Below are 27,328 nucleotides of genomic sequence, written 5' to 3'. Positions count from 1 at the left end.
TGTAAAATAGTCTAGGTAGGCTGCTTTTGATACACTGTGATTCTGTGATTGCCCCTCACCACCTTTTCAATAATGTCATACATACAAGGGTCGGTCTTTAAAAAAAACCCAACCCTCTCATGAGTTTTTCCCTCTTACTGCATACTAGATAGTTCTGAAATTAGCTGGAGTTCATAAATTTGGTTTTTAGCTTCCTGCTTTAAGAAAATAAAAAACAAATAATTACTTCTAACAGTGCACATTCAGGCCATAAAGCAAATCCATCCCAAATAAAAGGGAAAAACCAAACTTCCATTTAGCACTGTTCATTGCATTGTCTTCCTCTTATTTCAGTCAAGTCCATTCCTATCGCTTTTTTGCAATAAGTGGTAGATCATGATACAATATAACATCCACAAAGCACACTGGTTTGAATATCAATACCAATGAATGAATAGTGCAAGTTTGTTGTCACCAAAATAACAGAGGACAAGGAAGGCTCAAGGGATGGGTATAGTTGATGTTGAGTGAACCTGTATGGTCTAAATATTATTAGTCTCCTCTCCCCCATTGTATTTATTATTTTGTATTGCAGTAGCATCTAGGGGGCCTATCAGTTTCAGGGTAACTGCACCTGTATTCCTCCTCCATGGTCCCTCTAGGGCACCCAGTTCAGGTTTCTAGCTTCCAGCCATGACTTGTTCCAGCTGAAGACCTGTCTCTCCCCCTCCTGACCTGGATTTTCAGGTTGCACAGGTCCCTGCCTTGAAATGTGATATCTGCAGCAAGCCAGTCTTCCTAAAGGCATGTGCTCTGCTTTCTATCAGGGTATGTCTACACTGCAATGTAAGCTCAGACCTAACTTCCTTTCGTTGACACACACATTGCACTCTCCCAGGACTCAAACCTAGGGTCTCAGGACCCTGTGGGGGTGCAGGATCTGAGCCCAGGTCAAGCCTTGACCCAGGGTTCAAGGCCTATTGCTTTGTATTGTAGATGCAGCCTCAGCCCCACTTGACTCAGGGCCTGGCAGTCTTCCAAAAAGTATCCCACAATTCCATGGGCCAACTTCCTTTGTTCTCTTTATCCCAAGAATCTTCAGTCTACTCTATTGAAAATGGAAGTAACCATCCTTGGTGTAGTGCAGCAGCTCAGTAAGTTAGCGTTAACCCTTCCATTGTTTTCGGATGACTGAGCTGCAAACACACCATCTGAAAGCCTTCCGTGTTTGCAATGGACACTGAACAGAACAAGCCTTTTGCAAAGCATGCTGCTTCACAGTCATGGGAGTACAGACTGGTTTTGTTAATCTCTGGTGCGAGGCCAGCAAAACTATGCACTTTAGTAAGAGTATCAGGAATGACCACACATACTTTAAAAATTTACCAGACTGGCAACCAGTGCAGGGAGCAGATTAAGCAGCTCAAGAGCGGGTACTGAAAAACTAGAGACCAGAACTGGCACCTTAAACAACTTGCCCAAATCCTACTCGTTTTATGAAGAGTTTGACCGGGTGCTGGACACTGCTCCCAGCTTTGAGGCAACTGTGGTGCATGATGATGGGGTTGCTGAGATGGTGCCCTGCTGGTCCCAGAATCCAGCAGAAGGACTGATGGGAGCCAGCAGTAGGCCCTGAGTGAGAACAGTGAAGTCACTCAGTAGGCTTTGGAGCAGGAGCATCAGCAGCACATTCTGGGATTATAGGAAGGGGAGCTGATGCACCCCCCGAGGAACACCCCACTGCGGAGCCTCAGCAGACCCATATGGGACAGAAGCTGCCCCTAAGCCTGGTAACTTTGTGGCTCCATTTGAATGTTTATAATACAGTACTGGGAGGAATTTCCACTCTGTGAACCCATGCAAAAGTTATGAGAAGCCCAGGTTAGCAGTGTGTATCTGCTAATGGTGGACTGCATTCCAGCAGCATGGCTTCACCCTGCCCCACCACAAGGAGTTCAAAAAGGTGACCAGGACCTGCAAACAATAAAGAACACCTTCAAAGTGCATCTTTTTACTAGAAAGGCACAGATTTTGCTAAGGCCATTCCTGTTCCTTAAAAATAATAACCTTACATTGCCATGCCTGTAAGTATGGCACTCTGTAACCACTCTGTGGTCTACTGAGACGCCTGAAAACAGTGAACTCTGTTTGAGGAAATGTGTTCTATCACAAATCCAGTCCATTTCAGTTAGAGGCAGTCCATAGGAGACAGAATCCATTTGCCCCAAATATGACTGCAATTTGAAATTTTGTCTAAAAATGTTCCGGGGTTGGGAGGGGGAAGGCTCTGGGGTTCTGTGTGTTTCCATGCAGTCATAACAGGTAAGTCACATGGGGGCTAACGCAGCATTTTGTTGATTGCCTCATGAATTCTGTCCCAACCCTGGTGCTGGTAGCTGCAGACTTTTTCCTGAATCAGGAACTGCAGTTAAGTAGTCACGTTTCAAGGAAGGGCCTATTTTCCAGGGCCGCCTCGGTAACTGATCAGCCCACGCCATTCATAGACATGCTATTCAGTCACTGTATATATCAATACTTTTGTTGCATAAACTGCATGTTTCTCATCAGCTGCTTAGAATAACATCTCCCTGTGCCTGTTGGGCACCACAAGAACCATTACACCTTTGAAAATGTGGAAGGCTTGAAATCCTAAAAAAGCATTTGTAGCACAGCCATAGATGGCAGTCCCTGCCTCCCTCCAAACCTGAGTGGCGCCACTGCCTCGTGCATATATACCCCTGCTGGCCCGACCCCTTCCAGTTCCTTCTTATCGTCCGTGGCAGCGTTGGAACAACCCCCCCACCCCCGGAGAAGAGCAGTCCCTTAGCCTTTAGAGTAGCTGTTATCAGTTAGTTTGCATACAGATTGTGGACACTTAAGTCATTAGGTGCTTGGAGGCCTCCAGCACCCACTGTGTGGCATGCCGCAGGCCCACGGCTTCAAGGCTTGCGCCACGTGCCGCAAACCTATGCCAGTTAGTGATCCCCATGACTCGTGTCTACATTGCCTGGGGGACGGACATCAAACTGAAAGGTGTAGGATTTGCAAGGCATTTAAGACAAAGACAAGGAAAGAAAGAGACTTTTGCCTAAAGCAACTGTTGATGGAGGCTGCATTGCAGCCACCAGGCCCGGAGTGCCCAACGCTGCCTCAGCCTTCCTCGGTACATAGTGCCCTGGAGCCGTTGAGAGACCCAGCACTGGCTAAGCACCGTAAACTGTCAGCCCTGGAGTGCCAGGCTAGGCCCCGGCACCGAACATCCTCCCCGGTGCAGCCCCCGGCGCAGCCTAAAGGAAGGCCTGGTCATTCCCCACACAGGAGGCTACTGCCTCCCCAGGCCCCAAACACCGACAAGAGCAGGAAGGCCGCAGTACCGGCGCTGACACAGCAGTCCCAGCGGCACAAGCCCCACCAAGACCAGACCTAAGTGAGAGTAGTGCAGATGATGGGCTTGAGGACGTAACGGATCAGCCCTCTACGCCTGGCACCTTTTGAGGCTGCAAAGGACCTCATCGAGCTGTCAGAGGCGTGCCCCCTCCCATATGGGGAGAACCCTCCAGCGCCCATACCCCTCGACGGCACCCGAGGGAAGCCGGCAGTGGTGTGCCGCTCAAAGACACTGTCCCGGCACCACTCCCGGAGTTGGTCCTGGTCAAGCTCCGGCTCTGCAGACTCGCACTTGCTAGCGGCCCTGAAGGAGGTTGTGGCACCGGCAGTGGGTCGACGCGAAGCAGCACCAGAAAGGGCACGCTGCTCTCCGGCACCGCCCAGAGACCGGCACTGGGAGGAGTTGAGATGGCCTTCACCAGAGGTCTCCTGCAGATGGTCTTGGTCCAGGGAACGCCGGCACTGCTCCCGGTCCTGGGGATACAGGTACCGCTCCTGGTCCCACTCAGCCAGGAGCCGCTCGTTCTCCCATCAGCACAGCTCCTTGGCACCGCCATGGCCTTCGTGATCGGCGTCGCCGCAATCTGGTGCTGGCTCCGGCCACTGTAGCTACCCGCACTGGGGCCAGGAAAGCAGGGACCCTCAAGGGAGCTGGCAACCTCAATGGGGGTTGCCAGGCCGTTGGCCCTTCTGGACCCCCTGGGCCCATCAGGAACGCCAAGGGGCCCCATTCAGGGCAAGTTACTCAGTGCAGTGGTCCCGGTCCAGGCCCCGACACTAGTCGGTGCTGGAGGCAACAGTATCCAGGCCTCCAGCATCCCCCACAGCATAGACTGGAGAGTCCGGCACTGAGCTCGGTGCCATCCCATGGACTTCTGCCCTGGCCTGAACCGGAGGCCCCTACCATGGGAGATGGGGAGCAGGAGGACCAACGAGAGTGGGTGGAGCAGCAGCTAACCTGCTCGTCTTCCCCCGATGAGGCGGTGGTGGGTACAGAGGTGTCCAGCCCTCCGCCGATAGACCATAGAGCCCACCAGGAACTGCTGTGCAGAGTTGCCCAAAATTTGGGATTGCGGGCCGAGGAGATGGTTGAGCAGGAGGACCGCATCGTGGACATTTTTGAGCCCCAAAGATCCATCCAGAATAGCGCTCCCACTCATTAAGACCATCTAGTCTAACTATAAGACTATATGACAGACCCCGGCTTCCAGCACTCCAACGGCTAAAGGAGTGGAGCGTAAATACTTTTCCCCATCTAAGGACTATGAGTTCCTGTTCTACCACCCAAGTCCATGCTCCTTAGTGGTTTCGGCGATGAATGGAAGGGAGCGCCATGGTCAGCAGGCCCTGACCCCTAAGGCCAAGGAGGCGAAACGCTTGGACCTTTTTGGTAGAAAGGTCTACTCATCTGGGGGCCTTCAGTTGAGGAATGCTAACCAGCAGGCCATCCTCAACAGGCACAATTTCAACTACTGGGTGGCGGTGGCGAAGTTTAAGGACAACCTCCTGCAAGGTTCCCAACAGGAGTTCACGGCCCTGGTGGACAAGGGCAAGGCAGTAGCCAAGACCTCTGTCCAGGCCTCCCTGGATTCGGCACATGCGGCGGCTAGAACAATTGCATCAGGGGTGGTCATGAGGCGCTCGGCATGGCTCCAGGAGTCAGGCCTGCCCCCGAGATCCAGAATACACTCCAGGACCTCCCCGTCGAAGGGTCTGGGCTCTTCTTGGACCAGACAGACGCGAGGCTGCATAGCCTCAAGGACTTGCGAGATACGCTCAAGTCACTGGGTATCCACACCCTGGCAACCCAGACGAAGCCCTTTAAGCTACAGCCTCCCCCTCAATGCCAGTACCAGCCTCGCCATAGGCATGAGCCTTACCATAGGCAAAGCAGGGATAATGGGCGATGGCACAATAACAATAATGCGCCGGGTCAGAACCAAGGCCAGCACAAACCCTAGCCAGGCACTAAGGTGAAGGTGCGCTCGAGGATAGCATACCAGACCAGTCACTGGATCTGTCCCTTTGTTTCCTGAACTGCCTGTTCCTTTTCTCCCATGCGTGGTTCACCATTACGTCAGACCGTTGGGTCTTGCGCACGGTGCGGAACGGGTACTCGCTGCAGTTCACCCCCGTCCCTCTTCAGGGAACCCTCTCACAAACGTCTCCTAGAGGAGGAAGTCTACTCGCCGCAAGAGGCGGGGGCAGTAGAGGCGGTGCCTCACGGCCTAAGGGGAAAAGGGTTTTACTCCCGGTACTTCCTCATCCCCAGGCCCAAAGGGGGCCTTTGCCCTATCCTAGACCTGCGCAGGCTCAACAAGTTCCTGGTCAGGGCCCGGTTCCACATGGTCTCTCTGGCACCATCATCCCTTCCCTGGATCCAGGGGACTGGTAAGCTGCCCTCGACATGAACGCGTACTTTCATATCGCCATCTTCCCAGCATATCGATGGTTCCTATGCTTCACCGTGGGCTGAGAACATTACCAGTTTGCAGCTCTCCTGTTCGGTCTAGCCGTAACCCCAAGGGTGTTTACGAAGTGCATGGCTGTGGTGGCAGCCTTCTTATGGAGGCAGAGAATCCGGGTGTATCCGTACCTCAATGACTGGCTCCTGGCAGGCCGATCCGAGGTGGAGGTGCGGGGCCATGTGGAGGTGGCCCTGAGATTGACCAGGAGCCCCAGTTCGCGGAACAATGTCCTCAAGTCCATGCTCTTACTCACGCAGAGAGTGGAATTCATAGGGGTGGTCCTGGACGCAGTGCAAGCCTTCCGGTATCCCAATTCTGGGCTATCCAACAAGCAGTGGCCTCCCTGTGCCAGTTTCCAACGACAACAGCCAGGTGCTGCCTATGGCTGCTGGGCCACATGGCACCATGCATGCACGTGGTCAGGCGTGCCAGAGTGAGACTCAGGACTCTGCAGGCATGACTTGCTCGGGTGTACCGCCCAGGCAGGCACCCCCTGGACTTGGTAGTGACAGCCCCAAGGGATGTGTTGGACTCCATGCTGTGGTGGCAGTCCCAGCCTCTGGTTTGTGAAGGCATCCCCTTTGCCGCCCCACTTCCGGACCGAACGCTGCTAACAGATGCGTCCGACTATGGATGCGGGGCTCACCCAGGGGACCTCATGACACAGGGGTTGTGGTCTGAAGCAGAGCGGTCGCTCCATATCAAGGGCATATCATCCTCCTATGAAGGAGCTCAGGACGGTTCGTCTCGCCTGCCAGACCTTTCACGCCACTCTGAGTGGTCACAGCATGACAGTTCTGACACACAACACTATTGCCATCTTTTATGTAAAGAAGCAGGGCAGGGCTCGTTCCTCGCCACTCTGTCGCAAGGCTCTCCTCCTCTGGGACCTTTGCATAGGACACCTCGAGGTGAATTTCATGGGCTATCTCCTAGGGCTGTGAAACAAGCTGGCGGACTCCCTCAGCAGGTCATACCGCATGCACGAGTGGACGCTCAGGGTGGACATCGTGCTTTCGCTCTTGCGCAGGTGGGGGTAGATCTGTTTGCCACCAGGGCCAATGCCCAGTGCCCGTGGTTCTGCTCATTCCAGGGCCGTAGCCCGGACTCTCTCACAGACATGTTTGCGATCCCATGCAGAGGGAGCTTGATGTATGCCTTCCCCCAGCTCCCCTTGGTGCACAAGGTCCTGCTCAAGGTGCGTAGGGACAGAAGGGTGGTGATCCTCATTGCCCCAGCCTGGGCTCGCCAACACTGGTACACATCACTCCTAGAGCTATCAGTGGAGGCCCCAGTAGTCCTGTCTCTGCAATGGGACCTCATTACACAGGACGGCGGGCGGCTTCTCCACCCCAACCTGCAGTTGCTGCACCTGATGGCCTGGAGGCTCTGTGGCTAAACGCCTTGGAGAGCCAGTGCTCCCTTGCTGTGCAGCAGATTCTGCTTGGCTGTAGAAAGCCCTCTACCAGCGTGGCCTATATGGCCAAGTGGAAAAGATTCTCGTGTTGGTGTGGACCCCGACAGGTGCGGCTGGGCCAGGCTCTGGTGCAGGCTATGCTGGAGTACCTCCTGTACCTCAAGCAGCAAGGGCTAGCCCTGTCCTCACTCAGAATGCACCTGGCGGCTATCCAGGGTTCTCGGAGGGGCTCGGTGTTTTCCCACCCAATGGTTTGGTTCCTTAAGGGGTTGGAGAGGGTGTTCCCGTACTCCCATCCCCCAGTCCCTCCAGGGAACCTTAACCTGGTCCTTTCTAAACTCATGGGACCCCTGTTCGAGCCCCTCGCTACCTGTTCTCTCTTCCACCTGTCCTAGAAAGTGGCATTTCTGGTTGCTGTTGCCTCGGCCAGAAGGGTGCCCAAACTGAGGGCCCTCACCTCTGAGCTACCGTACACAGTATTTCACAAGGACAAGGTGCAGCTCCAGCCACACCCCAACTTCCTCCCTAATGTGGTCTCCCAATTCCATCTGGGCCAGGACGTTTATCTGCCGGTGTTCTTCCCGAAACCCCATATGGACCCAAGTCACCACAGCTCGCACACCCTGGATGTGCGTCGAGCGCTGGCGTTCTATTTGGAGCACACCAAGCCCTTTTTGCAAATCCACATAGCTGTTTGTGACTGTAGTTGAGAGGATTAAAGGCCTCCCAGTGTCGGCGCAGCGGATTTTGTCTTGGATTACAAGCTGCATATGCTATGAGCTTGCAGGTATTCCGGTCCTGGCGGTCACGGCCTACTCGACCAGGGTGCGGGCGACTTCCACGGCATTCCTGTCGCAGGTCCCAAACCAGGAGATCTGCAGAGCAAGCACCTGGTCCTCTGTGCACACTTCACGACCCACTATGCGGTCAACCAGCAGGCCAGAAAGGACGCGGCAGTTGGCAGAGCGGTTCTCCAAGCAGTTGTTCTGTGACTCCTACTCTCCTCCAGAGATAAGCTTGTAATTCACCTGATGTGGACAAGCACTCAGAGAACAGAAAATGGTTACTTACTTTCTCGTAACTGTTGTTCTTCGAGATGTGTTGTTCATGTCCGTTCCACCTCCTACCCTTCTGTTGGAGTCGCTGGCAAAAAGGAACTGGAGGGGGTTGGGCTGGCAGGAGTATATATGCTCGGCGCAGTGGCGCCACTCGGGGGTCCTGCCGGCCCGACGGGAGCTGCTAAGGGAAAAAGTTTCCAACGCTCGCGCACACGGCGCGCGCACACCTAATGTGGAATGGACGTGAACAACGCATCTCAAAGAACAGCAGTTACAAGAAAGTAAGTAACTGTTTTTTCCAGGGCAACATAGTTAGAACTGGTTCAGCTCCATGCTCTACACCAGGGGTGGCCCTGTGTCTCTGGAGCCACATGCAGCTCTTCAGAAGTTAATATGTGGCTCCTTGTATAGCGACTGACTCTGGGGCTGAAGCTACAGGTGTCAACTTTCCAATGTACCAAGGGGTGCTCACTGCTCAAACCCTGCCCCCGCCACGCGCCCTGCCCCACTCCACCCATTCCTGCCCCATCCCCTGAATCCGCCGTGCCCTCGCTCCTCCCCCGCCACCCCAGAGCCTCCTGCATACCACAAAACAGCTGATCAGGAGGTATAGGGAGGGATGGGGAGGCACTGATTGGTGGGTGAGAGGTTCTGTGAGTGGGTGGGGGGGAGCTGATGGAGGGCTGCTGATGTATTACTGTGGCTCTTTGGCAATGTACATTGGTAAATTCTGGCTCCTTCTCAGGCTTAGGTTGGTCACCCCTGCTCTATACCAAAACTCAACAGACTCCTTTTGACCTCCTATAGTTCCCTTCCCAATGTTGTCCCCTTTAATTGCCCTAGCTCGCTCCAGCCCTGCCCCAATTCTAAAGGTCATCTTTCTGCTCTTCTCGGACTATCATAGTCATTCCATCTCTTCACACCTTGTAGTGTTTTTCCACCGATGTACAGTGCTCTAACCAATGAACAGCTGGTGCCTGGTGACTTGAAGCCAGCGGGCACAAACTATCATGCCCTTCACATGATTAAGAAGCAGATAGCTGAGAGCATTGCAGCCTTTTGGCCCCTTAGCCACTTCTCAGACCTGCCCTATTGAAGCTCACTCCTAGATTACTCCAAGGACTTGAGCACAACCAACAAGCTGTTCTGAAAATCCCATATGACCAAAAGTACACTAAACCCTGTTTGCATTTAGCAGCAGGTTTCTTGTACCCGTGTAGGTTTTTGAAAATTCCAGTACCCATCTATTTGGGACCAGTCTTGGAAACCCTTAGTCACACAACAAATGACTAAAGATAGTGGCACTATTCAGATGAGGAACTGCTGCTTGCTTCAGAATTGAAGGATTGGTCCTCTTTATTTCAGTTTTCTCACATGTCAAAGGGGAGCAGTGGGGGCAAAAAACCTAACTGGCTTCAAGACTGAGCTTGATAAGTTTATGGAGAGGATGTTTAAGATGAGATTGACTACAATGGCATGTAGCCGATCTGCGACTGCTAGCAGCAAATATCTCCAACGAACTGTTGATGGGACATTGGGGAGGGCTCTGCTTTACTACAGAGAATTCTTTCCCATGTGTCTGGTTAGTGGGTCTTGCCCACATGCTCAGGATCTAACTAATTACCATTTTTGGGGTCAGGAAGGAATTCCCCCCCCGTGTCAGATTGGCAGGGATCTTGGGGTTTTTTTGCCTTCCTCTGCAATGTGGGGCATGGGTCACTTGCAGGTTTAAACTAGTATAAATGGTGGATTCTCTGTAACTTGAAGTCTTTAAACCATGATTTGAGGACTTCAGTAACTCAGCCGTAGATTAAGGGTCTATTACAAGAGAGGATGGGTGTGGTTCTGTGGCCTGCAAGGTGCAAGAGGTCAGACTTGACTGTGATGGTTCCTTCCGGCCTTAAAGTTTGAGTCAGATCAGCAGAGAGTTTGGGTCATTGAAACCAGTTGAATTACACAAGCAGAGGGTTTGGCCCAATAATACTTACCACACAGGGATGTTATACAGAATAATTGTTTACAAATCAGTACTAAGTATTTATTTACTTTTGTTATAGTTTATTACTTAAATGGAAACTTCCTATACTCTGTGATTGTGCTTTGCCGATTTGGAATCAAAGTAAAGCAGTAACAGGCTTCTATGGCTTGAAAAAAATAGCATTTTGTTAGTCAGGAGCAATGAATACCCTGAAATATAAAGTGCTCTGACACATGTACTTCCAGGACAATGAGAGAATATGGAGCAGACAGATCGGGTTTGAATGGAAATCCATTACTGCTATAACACATGCAGGCATGATCTTCTTTGTCATCACCTCTTCTGTTTTTTCCCGTCCTTGTCTCCCTCAATCTCTTTGACAGTAGATCAGTTTGTTCTGCTTAGGTAACAGAAAAAACATATTATTATTGTCATAAAAGATCTTGGCACCATATTTTTGAGCATTAGCTCTTCAACAGCAAAAATAACTTGAAAGGTTTGACAGGCTCAGTGTTTTGTGTATTTAAGGGATACATCTGTGTTACATGGATATTGCACAGTGATCCCCACGACTTTTTTATTTTACCAAATGGACAAAGAAGGGAGCATTTACGTTATTTCAGAAGCCTTCTGTCTGTTGAATACTGGATAATGAATGTCTGTAGTGCATGTAATGGAACCAAGTTACACAGTTGACTGTTTTCATAAAACCGGCCTAATCAATAGGAAACAAGTATTAGTTGTCTGTTAGTCTAGGGCACCTCCTCATGGGAGGGTCTAGCAAGGTGGTTTTTTGTTTGTTTGGCCTTTTTAATTTGGTTTTATTTAAATTTCTAAGAACATTTAGACAAACATGAGGATAGCCTCAGGAGCATTTGAATGTAGACAGCATTACGAGAAATATACAAAACGCATTTTCAAGGAAGCCTGAAAATGCCTTAAATGACAGAAATTAATTTGCCTGCCATTTGCACTAAGAGGTTTATTCTGGTTAGCATGTGGTTATAAATAGTTGTTCTTTCTTTTTATGTGATGTCATTAAATCTTATGTGATGTAATTTATCTTAATCTAGCATTATTATATACTAACCCAAACTTAGTCATGTATAGCTATTTTTACACTAAGATTTTCAGAAGAGCAATAACTCCAGTTGGATTGTGTTTTCTATAATCTGCATTTCTAATCCAAGTGCCTGAAAGGTTTAGAAGCATTGTACATAATCTTAAAGAAAAGTAATGTATTCTCTGCACCACTCAGTCATGAAACATACTGTGACGGGATCCCCCCCCCCCCCAAGGGTGCAGCCTGGGACTGTGGGATCTCTGTGCCCCCTGAACTCTCTCAAAGCCTGGGCGGTCTCTCTCTGTGCCGTGCTAGTGAGCAGCAAGCGAGCCCCTCCAGGCGCTGCGATCGCTCAGCACATCATCATGTGGAGCCCCCGCACTCAGCTAGATTGCATGAGTGCTCCCAGAGCCACTTGTGAGTCACACAGAGAAAGGCACTACGCAAATCCCCCCCTTCCCAGCTCCTAGTACTGTACCTCAGGAATATACCATCTAATTTATTAATGGGTTCACCGCTTCAACAATGGAAAGTGTATATACCCTAGCCTTTGTACTATGAGCAAATTTGCCCCTACACTTTATATCAACTCATTGGTAAAGATAAACAATTAAACAAATGTATTGACTATTGAAAGTAGATATTAAGTGATAGGCAAAAACTCAGTTAGTTGCCAAAAGAAATAAAATATAAGCATGCAGTCTAAACTCTCAACCCTATTAGACTGAGCAACATCTAGATTAAGCAGTTTTTCTCACCCCACTAGATATTGCACTCCTTAATATACAGGGTTGTTCCTTAAACCGGGCCAGTCTCCTTTGTTGGAGTCTTGTCTTCCTCTGTGTCTTAATTTCTTGCAGTATAGTTGGGATCAGGAGAAGGGCCCAGTATGTGTCCACTGTCTGTTTTATACCCTCCGGTCCATGTGCTTGGAAAACGCAAGTCCAGGCATGTCTGGGGGGCATTGTTGAGTCTCTCCAAGCAAGGTTAAGCAATTCCCGTGGTGTGGCCTCATGCAGGTGAGTGATTGCATTGTAGCTCCCTTTCTGGACAATGGCTGCTGATGGGTTGTTTCACACCCCACCCAGGCATTGGTTACTTTCCTTGCTGTTGCCTCTGGGGAGATAACTGGCTGATTCCACAATTTACAGCATGTTTTAGTGACAACCATTAAACACAATTCTCATAACTTCACATGCATTAATGATATACATAAATGGATAGAGAAATGACTTTCAGCAGATCATAACCTTTCCCCCGATACCTTACAACGAATGCTTTATATGTAATATCACAATTATATACAGATGAGGAATATGGGGGGTTACATGGTGCTCCCCCAAGGTACAGAATGTCTCTTATACCTCTACAGGCTTTTATGGCAGTGATCTAACAATAAGGCTATCTTTATTAAGAAATAGAGAAACATGATGTTTGAAAGGAACATGAGAGTTACAATACCATGCCCAGAAGCTGGACCAATAAAAGATGTTACCTCACTCACCTTGTTGCTCTAATATCCTGGGCCTGACATGGCTACAAAACCACTGCATAATACTATGCCCATAAATATATGGCAGTGGCAAATGTACTTTGCAAATGCAGAGTGAATTTCTTTCTTTCTTTGGAGGGGAAAGGTCCCTCAGAACAAGTCACTGGGAACAATTATAACTTTGAATTAAGATTGTGAAGTTGCATCATTCGGTACATACTTGTAGCAGTGGTTCATGTAGACGCTGAGTTTTAAAAGATGCTCCATGAAGTGCACAGTTCTGCTTTGTTAGCCATTACATCTCTTAAAACACTGGGACATATAATCATTCTTTAAAACAATGTTTAGCTCTTACACCTGCCAGGATATTTGGAGCCCTATTCTTCTGCCACAAGATGTGTGTAACTCCCATACAAAGGAGTGGGAATTCCTGATTTCCTGTGGTGAGAGAAGAAGGCCTGTAAGCCAAAATTTTAGAACCTGGTATCTAAGCTTAGGCTTCTAAATAAGAGTGGCCTGGTTTCATTATGTGCTAGATGTCTTCCCCTCCCTTCGACTTCATGTACAAATGTGGGTACTTAGCACTTCTGAAAACTAGGCTGCTTTTATGAACTTAAATATGGATTTAGGTGCCTACCTCTAGGCCCCCAGGTATGAAAGTTTTATTTAGAAGCTGGGTGTGATTCTGCACCTTTTAAGTCAATGGGAGTTTTAATGTTTATTTCAATGGGAGTGGGATCACACCCATAGAGATCATATCAATTCTGAACAGAAATCCATGTCCCAGAACTGGTCCCCAACCCCAGAAACCCAGGGTTGTATGTATGTTTGAATTTTAATGGTTACAAATGGACATCGTAGTGCATAATATTACTATTTTGCCATCATGTCAATTTATCTATCATGGTAGGTTTTTATATAGCTATGACATATCTAATCTCTGCACAAATTTTAAGAAGTATGAAAGCCCAGAACAAAATCTTGTTCTTCTTTGGAGTACGGAAAAGCATTCAAAAAGGTGATTTTTAAAATGTATATAAAAAAAAATCGGTGGAGATGAACATTGTCTCTACAGAAGTACAAATATTTTTTTCTGAAAGGTGTAGCTGTTCATATCCTATGTTTAATTTCCTTGAGAAAATTGTGTATTTAAAAACATTTTGGTCCTGGTAGGCAGTTGTAATTAGGGATGAGTGTACATTGTGGAGTGTGAGGTTTGGTAATCGATGCCAACTATTTTCTGGGTTCAAATCTGCTACATTTCCCCTTGTATTTTAATCTGTGGTGGGTTTTTTTTTTCCTTTCAGGGTCAGGGAAGGAGTGGCCTGCCCTTAAGGGCAGTTGTGCCTAAAGGCCAGCCCACCCTGCCACCTAGCATGGCCCTTTAAGGATTTTGGAAGGCCAAATAAAGATATACAAGGACCTACGGAGCAATTGGGATAGAGAGGAAGCGGTCCCAAGAGGAAATAGTGGTTGGAAGAAAGGTAGACTCAGTTTCTTTAAAGGCCTGGAATCTGGAGCCTGGTAGAATGCTCAGTGCAAGGCTCCTTACTTCCCCAACCAGTTGGGAGATGAACTGGGAGAAAGAGGCCAGCATAAAGGCTGTGTTCTCCCTCAGAGCAAGGGCAGATGCTTGCAGGAGAAGGCTGGCCTGCTGAAGCCTCCAAACTGGAAGGTTAATTAGCGAGGATGTTCAAATGAAGAGAGCTGGCAGAAGTCTTATAGCTGACTATTCTAAGGAGAAACTGTGAGGGACCATAGATGCACATGGGGATAGCAGAGTTCAGAGACTTGATGAAGACATTGACAGACAGGATGCAGATAGGTGCAACTCAGATGTGGCAGAGGGATCAAAGGAACACTCTTTATCTGCCATAGGGTCCCTGGGCTGTAACCAAAGGAGAGGGCAGGCCTGGGTTTCCTTCCCTCTTCCCCAGACCAAGAGGGTGTGCATGGGTGTTGAGTAAAAAATTCCAGGTTCCAGGTAGATGTTGGGAAATGGGCTTGAAGGCATTTATGTTTAGAGTTTCCTATTTTTGAACTTTTCTGTTCTTCCTGGAGGAATGGATTGAGTAGTGACTTGGCAGGAGGGGTAGGCCAGAGAAAACAGATTGGTGTGGAACCAGAACAGCTAATGGGGGTGCTAAACTGAAAAGAAAAATCCTGCAACACTTTACCTTAGCACTTGGAGATGCTCTGGAGGTGAGAGGCTTGTCTGCAGGTAGTTTGTAGTTTTACATTAGTCATTCTCTCTCCTTGTCTTGTCCCTATGGCTAAAGCAGGATAATGAATATTAAAGGGGTTCTTTGGTGAAGCTGTTAGACACCAACAATAATAACTGTTTCTCTCTGGTGCTGTTGTTCACAGGCTAGCTTCAAAGTATCACCAATCTGGGTTTCGTTAAATTGAATCCCAGCTGAAAGTTATTGCTGCTGTGGACAGTACTGCTACCTACACTATGCATGCCCTGCTCCTTTTTTCACCTAAGGGGTGAAAAAAAAGATTAATTTGCACATTTGAGTCAAATTTCAATGCCATTGTATGCGAGTGGGTGTGAGATTGGACAAAATGAATTTATCTCTAGTTTTCAGATTTTTTTTTTTAAAAAGTCAGGATGCACATTGTGAAAATTGATGAATCATAGACAAATAAGATTTTTAAAGCTAGAAGGGAGCATTAGATCATCTAGTCTGCCCTCCTGTGCATCACAGGGCATTACATTTTAGAGTTTCCCCTGTACTGAGCCCAGTAACTTGTTTGTTTGGCTAAAGCCTATCTTCCAGAACGGTGTCCAGTTTTGATTTGAAGGCTCCAACAAATGGGGAATCCACTTCTTCCCTTGGTAGTATGTACCAGTGGTTTATCAATCTCACTGTTTTTTGTTTTCTTTTGTTTTAAAAGTGCTTATTTCTAATTTTTGAATTTGTCTTGCTTCAGCTTCCAGCCATTGGTTCTTGTTATGCTTTTCTCTGCTAGATTAAAGAGCCCTTTAGAACCTGGCATTTTCTTCCCATAAAAGTACTATACACTGTAATCTCAGTTTTCTTGTGGATAGGCTAAACGGACTGAGTGCTTTGTCCCTCACTGAAAGGCATGCGTCCAGCCCTCAGATGACTTTTGTGGCTCTTCTTCTGCACCATCTCCAGTTTTTCAACATCCTTTCTAAAATGGATGCCCATACTGTGTGCAGTATTCCGGTATTGGTCTCACCAGTGTCGTATTCAGAGGCAAAATTTAGAATTGCATTAGCCCTTCTTGGCACAGCATGAGCTCCCAATGCAATGCTGAGTTTTTTGTTCACTATGACTACTTAAATACTTTGGTCATTGCTTTTCAGGATATAGTCTTCCATTCTGTAGATATGGCCTTCATTCTTCCTATATGTATAATTTTTAGGGCTGTCAATTAATCACAATTAACTTACGTGATTAACTCAAAAAAATTAATCGCGATTAATCGCAGTTTTAACCACACTTAAACAGTAGAATACCAATTGATATTTAAATATTTTGGATGCTTTTCTACATTTTCATATATATTGTATTCTGTGTTGTAATTGAAATCGAAGTGTATACTATTTTTTATTACAAATATTTACACTGTAAAAATGAAAAACAAAAGAAATAGTATTTTTTAGTTCACCTCATTTAAGTACTGTAGTGCAGTCTTTGTCGTGAAAGTGCAACTTACAAATGTAGATTTTTTTTTGTTACATAACTGCACTCAAAAACAACAATATAAAACTTCAGAGCCTACAAATCCACTCAGTCCTACTTCTTGTTTAGCCAATCGCTAAACAAGTTTGTTTACATTTACACAAGATAATGCTGCCCTCTTCTTATTTACAGTGTGAGAACAGGCACTTGCATGGCTCTTTTGTAGCCGGCATTGCAAGGTATTTACGTGCCAGATATGCTAAACATTCATATGCCCCTTCATGCTTTGGCCACCATTCCAGAGACATGCTTCCATGCTGTTGACACTCGTTTAAAAAAAAAAAAAAAAAAAAGTGTTGTGACTCAACTCCTGGGCGGTGAGAATTGTATGTTCCCTGCTCTGTTTTACCCATATTCTGCCATATATTTTGTGTTATAGCAGTCTCGGATGATGACCCGTCACATGTTCTTCATTTTAAGAACACTTTCACTGTAGATTTGACAAAACGCAAAGAAGGTACTAATGTGAGATTTCTAAAGACTCAACCCAAGGTTTAAGAATCTGAAGTGCCTTCCAAAATCTGAGAGGGACGAGGTGCGGAGGAGTATGCTTTCAGAAGTCTTAAAAGAGCAACGCTCCAGAATCCAAACCACCAAAAAAAGAAAATCAAACTTCTGCTGGTGGCATCTGACTTAGATAATGAAAATGAACATGCAACAGTCCTCACTGCTTTGGATTGTTATCGATCAGAACCCATCATCAGCATGGGCACATGTCCCCTGGAATGGTGGTTGAAGGGACATATGAATCTTTAGTGCATCTGGTACTATAAATATCTTGCAATGCTGGCTACAACAGTGCCATGAGAACACCTGTTCTTACTTTCAGGTGACATTGTAAACTAGAAGCTGGCAGCATTATGTCCTGAAAATGTAAACAAACTTTGTCTAAGCGATTGGCTGAACAAGAAGTAAGACTGAGTGGATTTGCAGGCTCTAAAATTTTACATTGTTTTATTTTTGAATGTAGTGTTCGTTTTTGTTTTACACAATTCTACATTTCTAAATTCAACTGTCATGATAGAGATTGCACTGCAATACTTATATTAGGTGAATTGAAAATTATTTCATATTTTGTACAGTGGAAATGCTTTAAAAATTAATATAAAGTGAGCGCTGTAGACTTTCTATTCTGTGTAATTGAAATCAATATATTTGAAAATGTAGAAAACATCCAAAATATTTAAATAAATGGTATTCTATTATTGTGTAACAGTGCGATTAATTGCACTGTTAATCATGATAATTTTTTTTTAATAGCTTGAAAGCTCTAATAATTTTGCATTTCGTTGTATTTCATTTTCTTTGAAATTTCCCAAGTTTCCCAAGAGGTCTAGATCACTCTGTATGACTGCCTTTTCTTCCTGCTTTGCCAATCTGTGTGTCCTCTGCCAATTTTATCAGCAGTAGTTTAGTATTTTTATATATGATGCAGCTTCTGTTGTATGTATCTTTCCAGAGAACATAACTAGATATTTCTGGGAGATTATAGAAAGTAAATGTAAGAACTAACATCTTTTTCAGTCTTTTAAGTCACTAGTAAATGGGAGTGCACATAAAACAAGTGTCTTATGTGCTCTGCTCTGGCCTGTGCTGTAGTAGCAAAATGAAGGGCCAATGTTGGCAGAAGAACAAAGGGATATAAACTGGCCATCAACAAATTTAGGTTTGAAATTAGATGAAGATTTCTAACCATCAGAGGCGTTCTGAAGCAGCCTCCCAAGGGGAGCAATGGGGGTAAAAAACCTAACTGACTTCCAGACTGAGCTTGATAAGTTTATGGACGAGATGGTATGATGGGCTACATGTCATTGTAGCCTGTCTGTGATTGCTAGTATGTCCAGAGATGGGATAGTGGATGGAGAGGGCTCTGAGGTACTATGGAGAACTCTTTCCCAGGTGTCTGACTGGTGAGTCTTGCCGACATGCTCAGAAGCTAACTGATCACTATATATATGTGTGGTTGGGAAGCAATTTTCCCTCAAGTCAAATAGCAAAAACCCTGGGCTTTTTTTTTTTTTTTTTTTTTGGCCTTCCTCTGCAGCATGGGGCATGGGTCACGTGCTGATTTAAACTAGCCTAAATGGTGGAGTCTGTAACTTGAAGTCTTTAAATCATGATTTGTGGAATTCAGTAACTCAGCCAGAGATTAAAGGTTTGTTACAGGAATGAGTGGTCAAGGTTCTGTGGCCTGCAATGTGCAAGTGGTCAGACTGGATGATCATGATGATCCCTTCTGGCGTTAGTCTTTGAATCTGAGTCTAAGTGAATGTGGCCTAGAGATTATAGATCATGGGACAGAGTCAGGAGACCAGAGTTGTGCTTGTGGCTGTGCTATTGATTTGCTATGTGACTTTGTGCAAGTCATTTCGCCTCTGAGGGGATAATAAGATTTACCCACCTCATTACAGCTGCTGTAGATGAACAAAGTGTTATGATTTGTAAAGAATAGCGCAAGCTTTATATTGGATCAGAACCAAGCACCTCCAGAACAAATCAAATACAGAAAAGTCGCGTCTACAATGCTAATCGCACCAGCTCAGCTCAGTAGTGTATTGTTAGAAGACCAGGACAGAGTGGGCTTAGCAGATCAACAGATAATTGTAACTGCCTTATATTTCTTCCTACCAAGTGTTATTTTAACTTTTTTGAATCAGATTGGTTAATTACTTATGCTGTCTAGAATAGAGGTGGGCAAACTACGGTGGCCCGTGGGACCATCCTGCCAGGCCCCTGAGCTCCCGTCCGGGGAGGCTAGCCCCCGGCCCCTCCCCTGCTGTCCCCACTCCCTTGCAGCCTCAGCACACCGCCAGTGATCTGGCCCGCCGCTCCTGCTGGGTGGCATGGCTGGCTCGGTCCAGGCAGTGGGGCTGCGAGTTCCTGCTACTCTGAGCAGCATGCTAAGGGGGTGGGCAGTGGGGGTGGGTTTGGATAAGGGGCAGTCAGGGGACAGGGAACGGCGGGTTGGATAGGCATGGGAGTCCCAGGGGGTCTATCGGCAGTCGAGGGTATGAATAGGGGACAGGCAGCAGGGAGGTTTGGATAGGGGGTGGGGTCCTGGGGGGGCAGTTAGGGTCAGTGGGTCTCAGAGGGGGTGGTCAGGGGACAAGGAGCAGGGGCGGGTTGGATGGGTTGGGTGTTCTAAGGGGGGCAGTCAAGGGACAGGAAGTGGGAGGGGGTGAATAGGAGGCAGGGGCCAGGCCATTTGGAGAGGCACAGCCTTTCCTACCCGGTCAAAAAGTTTGCCCACCCCGGTCTAGAAGCAGACAGGATTAAATTATCTCCACAGCTGAAGCAATTGGTCTGATGTATAGAAGGACGAGCAAAGTACCTTAGTTGGAAAAAATCCAGGAAAAACTATCCAGGAATCTAACTCCCTCATTTAAAAAAAAAAAATCTTCAAGGTATTGTACATATCTCCTTTTAAAATGCTCTGTCTTCAATTGTATCTCTAGTTTCTGTGACTTGGTGTGTTTCTAAATCATTAAAACTGAACACGTGTTACTGAATTTCATCCTCAGAGAAACATGTCACTAAAGATGATGTGAAAAGTGTGGGGTGGGAGTGATTTGTGCCTGATATTTCTTCTTTATGCTATATTAAAAAGGCCTGAAAGCTTTTCCCGCCCCCCTCTAAGGTTGATCTATCAAAAGTTGATCTTTCAATCTGTGTGTGTAATCTTATGCAAACCTTTTTGTAGACTGTCTTAAACTGATTTGAACCTGGTTTGCATTGATAATAGGAGGTTTGCATTGGTTTAACTCAATCAATTTTAAAAACTAAATTTTGTTAAACTTGTGCATGTTTTAATATAGGCAAGGCCTACCATTTTCTTTTCCTGTTTTTAAATTAGAAATTCAATTTTTGTCTGCTCTTGGATTCTATGGACAGCCATAGAATTAGCAGGCTAATGATGTTGGTGATACCAGTGAAATAAAACTTGATCTACTTAGAGGGACAGTAAATTTTATTCAGACTGTACAAGACTCTTTTACTCTTTTTTAGCTTCCATATGAGGAACAGAGCCTCTATTTTGTTAATACCTATTTAGTTAAAATAATTGGGAGAAACGCTCTCTTTGTTTAAGATGTAGCACTTCTTCCCTTTCAAATAAGGATAGAAAAGTTACCGTTCTCCACATCTGAGTAACCTAAGGACTTACAATAAAGGCAAGACTGATATTTCTAAGATAAAATCAATCAGGAATAAATCCTTTCTTTACTGGTTGGTTGGTTCTTTTCAGGAATCCCCAATCAACGCAAAGCTTTCAGGCTTTTCTAGCATAAAAGCCAAATAACCCAACTGCTTACCTGATGAGCTGGGTTGTGGCTTTGGTGGGGGCAAGCAGTGGAGAGAATCAACTGGGAGCAGCCGAGGCAGTGTGCCTATGTGCCCCTTCTCTTTTCCTCTCTCCCACTCACCTTGCCTAAAGCCTGTGGGGGCTGCTGCTTCTGTCTTTCCCCTGGTGCTGGGGGCTTCTGTTTGGTGGTACTGGAGCATGAAGCTGGTTGATACAGTTTGCTGCCTGGTGATGTAAGCATTGTTAGTAATTTATTTCAGTCCTACCCTTCTAATTCTTAACCTAGTTGCTGGATCTCTAGTAATGCTGGAACTAGGCAGATCACCAGTTCTGAGGTCTGGAAGGGATTTTTCCCACATGGTAAAACTGGCAAACTGCCGTGTGGGCACTTTCACCTTCCATTCAGCATCCAGGAGGTCTGGGTTTGGTTTTTGGGGGTGGGGGAAGAGGTGTTAAATTACAGTTCCTGCAACTTTGGCAGGTTCTGGTGCAGCTGGTGAGCTGGGCAAGACCCAATTGATTTCCCTATAATCCAGTGGGCTGTCTGGGCATTTGGTCCTGGGCACAGCATTACATGATGAGAGGTTGCATGTCTATGTATGGCACAGCTTGTAGCTCCCCGTATCTTTATTTATTATTATTTTTTTTAACCTTCCCTACAGTGTGGAAGAAGAGAGCCGTTGAGGACTCTGACTTCCGGTCAGGGACTTTTGCAGCGGGGGCATAGCCTTCACACTCTCCCCTCAGGTTTATAGTCCACTGGAGCTAGTGGTGCCACTGCCAACTGAGATCCTCACTGGAACTCCCTGCCAGGTAGTTTGGGGTGGTTACATCAGTTAGGTAATAGTTTTAAATACAGCCTCTATGTTTATCAACACTAGTATGTTGGTTTCTCATTGTTTCCATGTTCACATCAGTGCATATAACCTTTCAGAGTTTTATACAAGTAATTTGAATTTAATGGGTTATAGTAATCGGAAATCTGGACATTTTAATTTCTTGATAGCTTTGTGAATAATTTTTAACTGGTTAACAACAAATAAAGATTAAACTCGTATTTCTGCATATGGATGCTAAAACTGTAATAAAGAATAAACACTCCTTCTGAGGAAAGCACAAAAGCAGGTAGAGAATAATGGTACTCTTCTGAACTTGGTCCACAACCAAAGCTCCATCCACATGCTGCCATAATCAGAATTCCCTCAAAAGTAGTTAGTGCAGTCTCCTGGCATCAGTTTACATTCTGGTCACATTTTGAAAAATGTCTTCGTGACCACAATAACTAGAGACTCATGTTTTAAGTGAACACTTGCATCTTAGAGCACAAAATGGCAGCCACTAGGAAAAAGGGCCAGCTAGGCAAGCCATCATGAATTGACTCAATCCAGCTCCTCACTGAAAAAGTATGTAACATTATAACCCACTTGTTAGGGAGCTTGGGAATAACTTTCACTTAAATTTGCTCACTTACAATTGTTATCTAATAGCATTGGTAAATATTTATCTGGGAATGCCCAAAGGTCCTATTTGGAATTGTTAGACCCCAGGTTCCTGAATTAGGGCTTGATTTTTGTGGTGCTTCTGAGTCTTCAATTCTTATCAAAATCAGTAGGAATGAAAGATGCTCAGCAACTTGCAGGAGAGAGCTCTGTCTTTGCTGTTTTAGAAATTAGAAATGTCATTATGTCTGTTTTCTTCTGCCTGATGTCTGACTTTTGCATATTTGTCATTTTCTTTTGTTTTCCCATTTGTTAGTACAATTTTTTATATAAGATCTCTTTATAAACCGCTCACTCTAGCTATAGATTTCTTTCAGTATTTATTCACAGTTTGTGTTTGGTTTTTAACCTTCCTATTTTGAGTGATTAAGGTGCTCAGCCTTTTGAATTCTACTCAAGTAAGAAGCATCTCTGAGAGAGAGGGAGAAATTAATTACAAATGTTCCCAATCTGAAGCAAATACTCACCAGCAACCACACAACAGAACCAATAACCCAGGAACCTATCCTTGCAACGAAGCCCGTTGCCAACTCTGTCCACATATCTATTCAGGGGACACCATCATAGGGCCTAATCACATCAGCCACACTATCAGAGGCTCATTCACCTGCGCATCTACCAATGTGATATATGCCATCATGTGCCAGCAATGCCCCTCTGCCATGTACATTGGCCAAACTGGACAGTCTCTACGTAAAAGAATGAATGGACACAAATCAGACGTCAAGAATTATAACATTCAAAAACCAGTTGGAGAACACTTCAATCTCTCTGGTCACTCGATCACAGACCTAAGAGTGGCTATCCTTCAACAAAAAAGCTTCAAAAACAGACTCATAGATTCATAGATACTAAGGTCAGAAGGGACCATTCTGATCATCTAGTCCGACCTCCTGCACAGCGCAGGCCACAGAATCTCACCCACCCACTCCTATGAAAAACCTCACCCATGTCTGAGCTATTGAAGTCCTTAAATCATGGTTCAAAGACTTCAAGGAGCAGAGAAGCCTCCCTCAAGTCAACCATGCCCCATACTACAGAGGAAGGCGAAAAACCTCCAGGGCCTCTCCAATCTGCCCTGGAGGAAAATTCCTTCCCGACCCCAAATATGGCAATCAGCTAAACCCTGAGCATATGGGCAAGATTCACCAGCCAGATACCCAGGAAAGAATTTTCTATAGTAACTCAGATCCCATCCATCTAATATCCCATCTCAGGGGATTTGGCCTATTTACTCTGAATATTTAAAGATCAATTACTTACCAAAATCACATTATCCCATCATACCATCTCCTCCATAAACTTATCAAGTAGAATCTTAAAGCCAGATAGATCTTTTGCCCTCCCTGCTTCCCTTGGAAGGCTATTCCAAAACTTCACTCCTCTGATGGTTAAAAACCTTCATCTGATTTCAAGTCTAAACTTCCTGGTGGCCAGTTTATACCCATTTGTTCTTGTGTTCACATTGGTGCTGAGCTGAAATAATTCCTCTCCCTCTCCTGTATTTATCCCTCTGATATATTTATAGAGAGCAATCATATCTCCCCTCAACCTTCTTTTAGTTAGGCTAAACAAGCCAAGCTCCTTAAGTCTCCTTTCATAAGACAAGTTTTCCATTCCTCGGATCATCCTAGTAGCCCTTCTCTGTACCTGCTCCAGTTTGAATTCATCCTTTTTAAACATGGGAGACCAGAACTGCACACGGTATTCTAGGTGAGGTCTCACCAGTGCCTTGTATAACGGTACTAAAACCTCCTTATCCCTACTGGAAATGCCTCTCCTGATGCATCCCAAAACCGCATTAGCTTTTTTCACAGCCATATCACATTGGCAGCTCATAGTCATCCTATGATCAATACTCCAAGGTCCTTCTCCTCTTCCGTTACTTCTAATTGATGCGTCCCCAACTTATAGCTAAAATTCTTGTCATTAATCCCTAAATGCATAACCTTACACTTCTCACTATTAAATTTCATCCTATTACTATTGCTCCAGTTTACAAGGTAATCCAGATCCTCCTGTATAATATCCCGATCCTTCTCCGAATTGGCAATACCTCCCAGCTTTGTATCATCTGCAAACTTTATTAGCACACTCCCACTTTTTGTGCCAAGGTCAGTAATAAAAAGATTAAATAAGATTGGTCCCAAAACCGATCCCTGAGGAACTCCACTGGTAACCTCCCTCCAACCTGACAGTTCGCCTTTCAGTAGGACCCGTTGCAGTCTCCCCTTTAACCAATTCCTTATCCACCTTTTGATGTTCATATTGATCCCCATCTTCTCCAATTTAACTAATAATTCCCCATGTGGCACGGTATCAAGTGCCTTACTGAAATCTAGGTAAATTAGATCCACTGCATTTCCTTTATCTAAAAAATCTGTTACTTTTTCAAAAAAGGAGATTAGGTTGGTTTGGCACGATCTACCTTTTGTAAAACCATGTTATATTTTGTCCCATTTACCATTGACTTCAATGTCCTTAACTAATTTCTCCTTCAAAATTTTTTCCAGGACCTTGCATACTACAGATGTCAAACTAATTGGCCTGTAGTTACCCGGATCACTTTTTTTTCCTTTCTTAAAAACAGGAACTATATTAGCAATTCTCCAATCATTCGGTACTATTCCTGAGTTTACAGATTCATTAAAAATTCTTGCTAATGGGCTTGCAATTTCAGGTGCCAATTCCTTTAATATTCTTGGATGAAGATTATCTGGGCCCCCCGATTTAGTCCCATTAAGCTGTTTCAGTTTTGCTTCTACCTCTGATATGGTAATATCTACCTCTATATCCTCCTTCCCATTTGTCATGCTACCATTATCCCCAAGATCCTCTTTAGCCTTATTAAAGACTGAGGCAAAGTATTTGTTTAGATATTGGGCCATGCCTAGATTATCTTTAACCTCCAACGAGAGACTGCTGAATTGGAATTAATTTGCAAACTGGATACAATTAATTTAGGCTTGAATAGAGACTGGAAATGGATGAGTCATTACACAAAGTAAAACTATTTCCCCATGTTATTTCACCCCCACCCTACCCCCCACTGTTCCTCAGATATTCTTGTTAACTGCTGGAATTAGCCTACCTTGCTTGTCACCATGAAAGGTTTTCCTCCTTCCCCCCCCCCCCCCCCCGCTGCTAGTGATGGCTTATCTTAAGTGATCACTCTCCTTACAGTGTGTATGATAAACCCATTGTTTCATGTTCTCTGTGTGTGTATATCAATCTCCCCTCTGTTTTTTCCACCAAATGCAGCCGATGAAGTGAGCTGTAGCTCACGAAAGCTTATGCTCTAATAAATTTGTTAGTCTCTAAGGTGCCACAAGTACTCCTTTTCTTTTTGCGAATACAGACTAACACGGCTGTTACTCTGAAACCTGTTCCAGGATTGTGGCAGTGAACCAGTTTGTTGCATGGTTGTCTAAGTAGTGGATGGCTTGAAATGAAGATCAGAATCTACCAGTAACCGCAGTGTTTTTCAGCCAGTCTAAATGAGTTCTCTAATTTGTTAATGGCTTCCTTACTGTTGGATCACCTTTGTTCTTTTACATAGCAAATACCTTCCAGGTCATACACAAGTTCCCATGTCCTTAGTAAGCAATCTTCATTAGTATTTTTGGATGTTTGTCAGTTTTCATAATCTCAAGCTTTTAAACTTTCTGGATTGCATACAGCATGGGTTTATATGTAAGGATTCTGTTTTTGGTGGTGGCTGTTTTTTTCTGAAGGGGTAGACTCTCTGATCTGGCTCTCTGTATAAAAGAGGGTGTATTGTTGTGTTTGGTTAGTAGATCTTAGGCTACGTCTACACTAGCTAGCTAACTTATGTTGCTCAGGGATATGACCAAAACACCCCTCTGAGTGACATAAGTTACACCAACAGAGGCTCTGGTGGCGACAGTACTATGTTGGCAGGAGAAGCTCACGAAAGCTTACTCTCAAATAAATTTGTTAGTCTCTAAGGTGCCACAAGTACTCCTTTTCTTTCTCCTACCAATGTAGTTACTGCCGCTCGTTGGAGGTGGTTTAATTATGTTGACGGGAGAGCTGTCTCCCGTCAGCATAGAGCGTCTACATGAGTGATCTTACTGCAGAAGTAAACTAAATATCAGGGGAGAACTTATTTGAATCAACCCTCATCGACAGCTGTTGGTGCTATTACTGCTCTTCTCCCATACGGGCTCCTTTCACCATAGTAGGCAAAAAGGGGAGGGGAAGGGGCATATGGCGGGGGAGTGGAGCAGCAAGAAGAAAGGGGAAGTTGAGAGAGGTTGAGGTTGCAGCCATGGTGGCCAGAAGGAAGAACTTGAGGGGGAAACCCTGCTGACTGACTGCCGCCCTGCTCGATGCAAGAGATTCCAGCAGGCCTGTAGGACTCTGTGAATGGTGGGGAAATGCATGAGTGTTGCACCCAATGCAGCACACTTGTTGAGTATGTCCACAGAGGACCTGTTCAGGAACTGGTTCAGGCTGTCTTAGCTTTTCAAGGGTTCTTTGCCTGATGTGGTGGAGAGGGGATGGGTGGGATTAGGGCAAGACCACTACTGCTTTCTGGCACTCTCCAGCTGGCATAATGGCCACTTGGGGGTTGTAACCATCTGGTTCAAGTTACAGTAGCTGTGAGGTTGCTCTAATTTATGCCAGCAATCAATTTGGCCCCAATATCCTGGCGGCAGGCTACGTGTAAAGGCAATTGTCCCATCAGTGCTCTGTGTTGAGCGCATTCATCCAGCCCCATGGGTTTTAGTGGTAGTCTGACCTGTGTTAACCAGATTGAAAATGTTGTTTTAAAACTGAATGATTTAATTTTTAAATAAGATTTCTACACATGCATCAACTTTGTATTGCTCAGAAAGTTCCTAATGACTTTAGCACCCAAGGGTCAAATCTTATTTGCTTTGCTCATGCTTGCAGCCTCACTGACTTTAGTGGTCCCACTGCTTTCAGTGTCATCTTTCATCTCCT

General features: G+C 45.6%; 1 protein-coding gene across 1 annotated transcript in view; it reads left to right on the top strand.

Annotated features, from left to right (window-relative positions):
* The window catches only part of RNF150 (ring finger protein 150), a 185,898-nt gene that overhangs the window by 76,249 nt on the left and 82,321 nt on the right, over positions 1-27,328 (top strand). The window lies entirely within an intron of this gene.

Source organism: Dermochelys coriacea, chromosome 4, assembly GCF_009764565.3.
Source record: "Dermochelys coriacea isolate rDerCor1 chromosome 4, rDerCor1.pri.v4, whole genome shotgun sequence".
Taxonomy (NCBI): domain Eukaryota; kingdom Metazoa; phylum Chordata; order Testudines; family Dermochelyidae; genus Dermochelys; species Dermochelys coriacea.
Note: the sequence above shows the minus strand (reverse complement) of the source record. Positions and strands in the feature narration are given on the sequence as shown.